We start from the raw sequence: 8,898 nt of genomic DNA on the forward strand, positions 1-8,898 counted from the left end.
CTCTCCTCCACTATCAATTGCCTCCCCTAATATTTCATTCCATAAGGTGACATAATGAATACCTTGTCCCTCCGCAAAATGTCCCAGTGTGATATCACCTCGTGGGTTGGGATTCATTAAGCGAATTACGGTGAATGCGTCTCTCCCTAATGTAGAAACAACTCTTACATTGACATCATATATATCTGCACAAGCACGAAGTGTTAGCTCGTTACCATATACCCCATTTATAGCCATGTTTTGAATGTATTCGGAACAAGAAACTTCTACGTAAAGTTCTATTGGCCAGCCGTCTACGTTAACGTCATTAATCCGTAGGTGATTGATAACATCTTTTCTAACATCTTTTGGTTAAAAATAAATGCTATATTCTTGTAGTGCATAGAATATAGGTAAAAAATAACTATTTCCATCAAAGCGGATTATAAGAAACGTAAAACCCTCAGTCGGACAGGCTTTGCAATATATCTTCCTGCGCGAGAGGAATGAGAAAAATTTTACAACGCTGGTACCTTTATGTACCTTTTTCTTTTTCTTTGACATTTTTTTCATATTATTTTTCAAATTATAGTCAGAAATGTCTTCAACGTAGAATTCTATCACACATGACTTTTTGTGACCGGGTAGAGTTATTGAAATATCATACTCTCGATTCTACTATGCTTTTTCAAAACTTTTCCAGGAATAACATGTTCGGTACTTTATCATTTTTCTTGCTTCCGATACGTAAGAAAATCTCTATCGCCAATCTTGTACTTCTTGTAGACATTTTTTGGAGCCCTGAGTATTTGATTAGTTTTTCTCTTGCTACATTCACGTGCGATTTCACGAAGGTGTTTGATTTATCATTCTTTTATTGATATCTTTTGCAGATGGTCAATTAGAACGTCCTATTGATATTGTTAGGTTTTTCATGGAAACACCAGCCTTGACAAGTTTGTTAGATTTTCTTTCTAAATATACTTCAAAGGCAGCACTTCATCCCAATTCCACACGCGTTTCATTATTTAAACACCGCATTTTTTACCCAATAATGTTAAAGATATCAAGATAGGAAAGAACAAAAGTATCTTCAACAGTAATGTTGTTGTTTACACCAAAGTCATTCATTCACTAACACATCAAACATTGCGACGCAACCTGGTTTTTATGCATTGCGATCCTATTTCTTTCCGTTAATATCAGTCGTTGCAAAGATGAAAAGAATAAACTAAAGTTACATGAAAAATTAAATGTTTATTTTCCGAATGGCCCTGTGCCAAGGTTGCAAGTTTCTTTTCTCTTCCTAAGTTTTACAATGGATTCTCCAAATTAAATATTTTCGAGAAAAGAAATTATTTCAAATTGGGGAAGGTGTCATAACGAATTGCGGCAGCTTTGAATTATTACAAATTGGGGCAAGCGTTATTACAAATTGGGGCAGGTATTACAAATTCGGAACAGGTTCGGAATATGTTGCCCAGTGCAGATAATGAAACGCTTCTTTGAAAAAATTTTGAGGTTATAAAAAAAATAACTCCAAGGACACGTACACCACCGCAATGTAAGATCATGTTTATATTTTCTTTATGATTGATAAAGTTATCAAATTTGCTAGCAACGGTATTGTTGCTTAGATCGTCGCAGTATACTAAAATAGAATCGAATAAAATGTTTACGCAAATAACTATAGCTGTAATTACAGAACTGCCCTAAAACTCCGCCTGTTTAAAGGTTGTCTTTAGAAGGGTGGGAAAGAAGGATGGCTAATAGCCATGAAGTCTTGGATACGACATTTGTTTTTATTGTCTGATAATTGAGGAGCAGCAGTCAATATTTGCAGTCATAATTGTCAAGAAAATGTTATACAATAGTCATAATAGTCGACTGTAGTAGAAACACGAAAGTTTTAGAGATAGAAAATTTCCTCTGTGTAATTGTTGCACTGCGTTCACCGAGTTTTATAGGAAAAAAAGCTAACCTTTTTAATAAATTCGATGAACGTTGTTTTTCAAAGCAAATAGCTACACGTCTTTCTAATTTTGCATTGTGTTATAATCGTGCTGGTTAATGCAAGGTTTTACGACTTCTGACAAGTAACGATGTAGAAAAACATGAAAGAAAAATGATTGATTAAAGCATTTTCTAAGTGTTTTTCAACTATTGTAATCAGCTTCTCCAGACTTCAGCCGTGATTGGTGGCTGATGACAAGAACTAGCGGTTTATATACCAACCCAACTCATCCTATTTCTAAAACAAGGGGAACATTTTTCATGACAATCACGTTTTCAGGAGTTACAGAAGTTCAACCGTGGGATTGTTTGCCCGCCTTTGCTCGGATATTTGCGTTTCCCGTCCTTTAGGGTTAATTTAAGACTTAATTATGTATTTTTGCGTACATTTAGATTTTATATTCGTTAGGGTTACTTCACATGTTTTAAAATTTAGTGTTGTCAAACTTTTTTAAAAAATTGATCCATTGCTTTCAACTTCCACAGATATATACATATATACAAGGAGTTATACAAAGAAAATCAAGGGCCTCAATATGATAACTGTCAGCAAAAATCTGAAAATCATGAAACAGAACCACATATATTTTTTAAATTACGCAAGCCTCATTGATGGCAAGCACACCAAACCATTTGAAAGCGGCTTTCGCAAAGAGTTAGCTAATTTCTGACATGTTAAAATAACAGTTATATCAGTGAGCAAAAGAAACAAAGTCGCTTTGTGAAATGACCATTGTAATAACTAACAAAATTTACTGCAACATGCATTCTCCTTATACGTTTTTGAGGTACGGTGAATGGAACTATCCATAAAACTTTTAAGTGAATCATCGAAGTCATTCTTGTCTAGATTAAATCGTTTTCTCGTGCCAAAAAAAAGGACAGACATTTTTTAGTATTACTGTTTTTAAAATAGAAACCTTGCCAGTTGGAGATCTCCTTTGGCACACAGCAAACAGAATAACGTAATGAAATAAATTAATGACGATGATTTTATATTAGCACAAAATGGTGATAAAAACTAACTACAAGTATATACACCTAAATAAATATAATAATATAATATACAATTTATCCTTTTTACATAATTTCATTTTTGTTTTATATTTTTTGTCTATTTCGTGTCTTTTTTTCGATCATATATATGTGACTTTTTGTGATCCCATTTATTGGTTCGTTCAGCGTTTTCAGAATTTCTAACCATAGTATAAACTTTCTTAGTAGAGTCGTTCAAACGTTACCATCTCCTGAATAGTGCCACATTCCAAATCTTCGAACACGTAGACATCTTCTGCGATTTCTACTTCGTAAAATACAAAGTTTGAAGAATCGGTTGCCAGTTGAGCGCCTTGTACGCGATTTACCAGATAATCTAAAGCGAATTTGTTTTAAAATAATAGCAGGCTTGGAATTTTTGACTTCGTTTGATTCTCCATTTGTGAGTATAGCCACCCTGTTTCCAACTTGCGTTCTGAACACAACAGCACGCTGTAACGGTCTACATAACGTAATACTCAACGTACACAACAAGCATATTGCTATAAATATTGTGTTGACCATTGTGATTATGAAAACAAAAATAACAATATTAACGTAAGAGCTAGCTGTGTACTATCTGGCGGACAGCAAATACATACAACTTGAAACAACATCCGACATAGATATACTGAGCACAGATTTAATTGTTTGTGGTTTCATGTAAGAGATGCATGTAATTATATCTATTGTTTTGATGCAGTTAAGTGCCAGCCGCAAATTGCCTTCCAAACGTAGATTGACACAAAGAAAAAGAATTATGATTAAAAGTTCGGAACTTATAACAATACGTTCGTTTTTATTATGTCGCTTTGGGTACGAACAACAAAAACAACGGCACGTTTTCATCAGTCCGACAAAATGAACGAAAAGAGAGGAGAATTGCAGAACCTGTAAAAAGCAGAAATATAAAGGCGATAGTTTCCCTGGATAAAATGCTCCAAATAAATCTCAGTGCGGATACGTCATGTAGCCAAGCATTTGTTAACAGATTCACAACTCCGTTAAAATAAACCTGCAGAAGATGATGGATAGAGTGTCACTTAAACCCACGACCTCGACCCTTGTCCCATAAAGGAAGTGTACCACATTTTATTGCTATATTTCCTTTCTCTTCTTTCTTGAAATCTGACTGGTTATTTCATGTCTAGTACATGAAATAATCAGTCAGATTTCAAGAAAGAAGAGAAGGTTATGACTTTTCTATTTATATCATAAATTAGGCTATTAATGACCAGAAATGTTGCCATGGTTAACACGCATATTACCATGTTTTTTTTTCGTGCAAGCAACTACACCTATATAGGATAAAATGTATGTGATTCGATTTTTTACTAGCCGGTAGCCCGTAGAAATATTCACGGGGTTGCCCGTCCTTTATATATATCGCATATTTCGTGTTTCCGTAGCACAATGTTTATCTCGTGCAGACAGACAGAACACAACTATTGTTAAAGAGATGTCGCAAGATGAGACCGTAACGGTGAGGAAAACAAGGGCATTTTTCCACAAAATAACTGTCGTTAAAGTACATCGAACAAGTTCTATTCATAACTTTGCAAAAAGGAAATTATTGTCTCGCAGACGGTTGTTAAAAGAACTTAATGATACAATCACGTAGGTTGAGGTGATATTCGTAAATTGTCTTAATTACGAACAAACGCGTTTAACAGGCCGTAGCAATCGGGGGTAGGGCAGGGGGGAAGACTCCCCCCCCCCCCCTGAATTGATTTTGTTAAAGACCACGAAAAATTATCTTAAAACAGATCTCATTTTTTGCCACAGCAAGTAGAGTGCTGACTCAGCATCAAGGTCGCTGTGGTTACTTCAAGTTGGCTAAAAATCTAAAAGAGGTATTTGAATAGCTCTTCAGTTTTTCAGTGGTCGCCCAAACATTCTCTTTGATCGCAAAATTACATGTAAGCTGAAAAAAAGAAGGGATGGAAACGTATCCTTCAAAAACACTGCACAATTTTTTATCCGATTTTTTTGTATGTTCTCATACCATATGTACATCAACCTAGTTCCCAAGTCTAGCTGACCATTAATGTCTTTGTATTAAGTAGAAGACATATGGTAAAAAAAATAGATATTATTATAAATGGAAAAGGGAAAATAGTGATATAAAAGAATAATTTTCTCAATATAATGTTAACAAAAAAGCAACGGAGTGACAGCTAATCAATTATTAGCTTTTAGAACAGCTTGACTGGGATGAAAAAGAAAACTGCCCTTTATCAGAAGTGCGTGGCTTTTAGAATGTCCTTTAAGTAAAGAATGCATAGTATTTGGAACTGAAAATAAAAACAAACAATTAGGAAAATTTAAATATTTAGCATAGAAACAAATCGCCTATTAGCGTATCAATGCGCAACTTCATTGCATTTAATAAAAAAATTACATGAGCTGGCAATCCTCTTTTTAATTATACCGTTATAACTTAAAGAAGTAATTATTAGAAACAACGTCTGCCAAATAAAAAAAATAAATACATTTTTATTTGAAATGTTTCAACATTAGAAGAAATGGAACAAAGCATACGTATGGTATCGGAAAACCTTGCAGGAAGTAATTCGACTCGGGTAAAGACAGAAGGGCGGATGGCAATGCTTTATTATCGTTTTCATGTAAAGAATTCTTTTACTCCGGATAAAGTTCAAATTCATTAATAATATTTATTTACATAGAGAAATCAAATGACGTTAACAGGGTAGTAATTAAATTAAAATGGATAACCTTTTGTTTTTTGCGTGACTTTTACGAAAGAAATGGGGAATGCGAGCAGTTAGGAGCGGAGCAAAAGCAAGTGAAAAAGTAGCCTTAGGGTTTTAAAAGTTTCAAGTAAAAGGTAGCGCCTGGCCTAGTGGTTATAGAGTTTGCTTCGCAAGGTTCGGTTTCTAGCACGGGCATGTTTAACAAGTGCCTTTACCACAGCTACGGGTCAACCCATGCCATGTGAGGGAAATTGGGAAGGCAATGCCGGTGTATACCTAACGTATACATTCCGAACACAGGACCCATATTGATGACAGTGTTCCCAACGCTGAAATGGCTATATCCTGTATTCGGAATAATAATCCAGAAATGCTTAGTATCTGGTTGTCAAAGATTGTTTCATGCATCAATTCTACTGTGGTTGCAATTCAGTTAACAACTATTTGTTTCTTAATCCTCTTCCATCGGCAATATGTAATAGGTCTTTTTCATCTCCAGATATTTGGCATTGTTAGAGAAATAAGTTGCATTTTTAATGTTCACGATATGACTCTTCTCAGCTTGCCCTTCGTCCCGTTAAGTCATTGCTGATCTTTCCTCTTCAGCAACACTAGTTTTTTTATGGTATGCTCTGGTAAGTTTCCTGAATTTAGTCTCTCTTTCAAATGAATCTAGTCATTTGCCAATTGATTGCAAACGTTTTGATGACGTTGATCTTGACCTTCGCTATTTTGTCTGTCCTAAAGCTGTCAGTATGAGCGAAAAATAAATCACAATAAACCCTCTGTAAGTAAATAAAATGAAAGTTTTACTTATCCAGGCTTTTAGTTGTCACAGGCAAAATCAAAGGACATGACTCCATGCATCAAAACTTAAATTCGCGGTTTCACTTCATTACATTTGCCTATATTGTACTTTATTTATCAACTTGATTAAATGATCGACGATTTAGAATAGAATGCTTTCCTTTTAAGGTGGTAGTAACCCTTTTTAGCTGCCTAAAAAGTGTTTATGTATAAAAGTTTTTCTTTACTATATCTCCAAAATATGGACCTTAACACGTTAAAAGTGATTTTGACTTATTATCTAAATTGCCGAATCAGCAGAAATTTCCAATTACATATGTATTATAAGCAAGAAAAAAATGGCTTTTACAGCTCCAACTTTTACGACCTCAATTTTCTTGTTTGTATTTTTCAAACAATGGGCTTTTGTATATTTTGAACGATTCTTGGGTAATATCCTCTGATGCATAAAGAAAAATATTCAAAGTAAAAATATTTCCACACACCGTATCATAGTCGCATGATTTTAAATAAAAAGGAAAATGCTATCAGAAGTTAAAGCTCGCATAGCGCAGTAATATCTTGGAGTAATCGTAAAATTCTATGTTATGCGCCACTTCAGTGCGTAGTTAAAGCAACAATTTTTTTTCAGCGACGTAAGCAAGCAATCGAATTTATGCTGTTTGCAAATTTATTTTCATGTTAAGCACAACACTAAAAAACACGTGCTTATTTTCTGAAGCACAACTACATTCGATTTTTATACAAAGAAGTAATGGCAAACCATTAGATGAAGCAACAAAATGTAAATCAATGCACTAAGAACATTTATATTGTTTCCAGTGCAATGGAAAAGCCTAACAGAATTATGCTGAGTGCATAGCATCCAGCCAGGCATGTATTACAATTGTTTTGTTATTTCTCCGTTCTTTTTGGAATAAAATCTTACCTTGATGATTGAAGAATATTATAGAATATATCTTTAAAATATATTTTAAGCGCCCTTTCTAATAAGCATCCATGTAAGTATATCTAAGTTTAATAAGTGCCGCCCATATTCTAACAAGCTGCATATTCTATTTAACGACCGCCCCTCGTTGTATAAGTCAGTTAAGCGCTTATTTTAATTATTTTTTTTTTCTACAAAAGGGTGATAAAAATGTATTTTCTGTATTTTTATATCAACTGTCGTTTCATAAGGCAGTATTGTCGAACATGAGCGTAAATAGAATGGACACAAATGCGCCAAGACACACGAATTGCATCTATGCCAGATCTGGCAGTAAGGTTAAAAATAGTTGCCAATTTAAAGGGTAGTGTAATTACATGCACGAAATCCTTTCCCGTCACACGAAATTATGCGTAATGTTGCTTTTTAAAACATACCACTGAAACATCAGCTCATACTTTCTCTGTGCGATGCATGAAATTGTTGTCTTTGTGCACGGTGCTCTTTGCAATAGTCGACAAGCTGTGAGAAGCCAGGTAAGACGGCGATTATTTTCAACTATGCTAGTAATCTGTAAATTAAGCACCCCTCTTGATTCACTCATGTTAAAAAATAACAGTAATTGGAATCATTACGGTCATTTTTATGACTTACACTTCCGTAATATCTCTAACTTAACACCTCTTCTCATTTAACACGAATAGTCAATTATTCAAAAATTGAAGTATTTTTTTGTGAAGTAATTTAGGTGAACGAACAAAATAAGCTAATTTTACTTTTGTCAAATTTACTTTTTTTAAACTAAATCACTGTTAAGAATTTATAAATTCGCAAAAGGCCTTCATTCTAATATTACTATTCCACTACTTGTCTATGCAAGAGACTCTCCTTTGTTGTGTGGTGGTATGCTAAAGACTCTCCTTTGTTGAGTATGTGGTAGTTATCCAGCATATTCATAATTTAAAATTTTACCTGGATTAGAACGGTTGGGGAATCCCTGCTGAGTTTTGTTTTATTTCTTTTAACTATGATTTGTTGAGTTAACTGAGAGAAAACGATGAGCGAGACGTAAAAGTAAGAAATCAAAAGGAAGGGGAACCGAAGAGAATCAAAAAAAATATTAGAAATTAAAAAAAAGTGTTTTTTCCCCTCCAATAAACCTCCTTGCTATAATTTAATGCACATATTTTTTCTAATTTTTAATGCGATATCGTATTGAGAAGTTACAGCGTCACGGTAAATTAGATAAATCGCGGTAAAATGAGGCTTGTTAAGAGATGAATCTTTGCTAGTAATATAAAGACGTAAAATTATATTTTTTTCAAAAGCAACGTTGTATAACAAAGTTTCGCATCCTTCGAAAAACAAAGCGACTTACTGACAGCCCAGCCTGTATATGTTCTGTAAGTTTAACATGAAAAA

This window comes from Hydractinia symbiolongicarpus, chromosome 8 (assembly GCF_029227915.1).
Source record: "Hydractinia symbiolongicarpus strain clone_291-10 chromosome 8, HSymV2.1, whole genome shotgun sequence".
Taxonomy (NCBI): domain Eukaryota; kingdom Metazoa; phylum Cnidaria; class Hydrozoa; order Anthoathecata; family Hydractiniidae; genus Hydractinia; species Hydractinia symbiolongicarpus.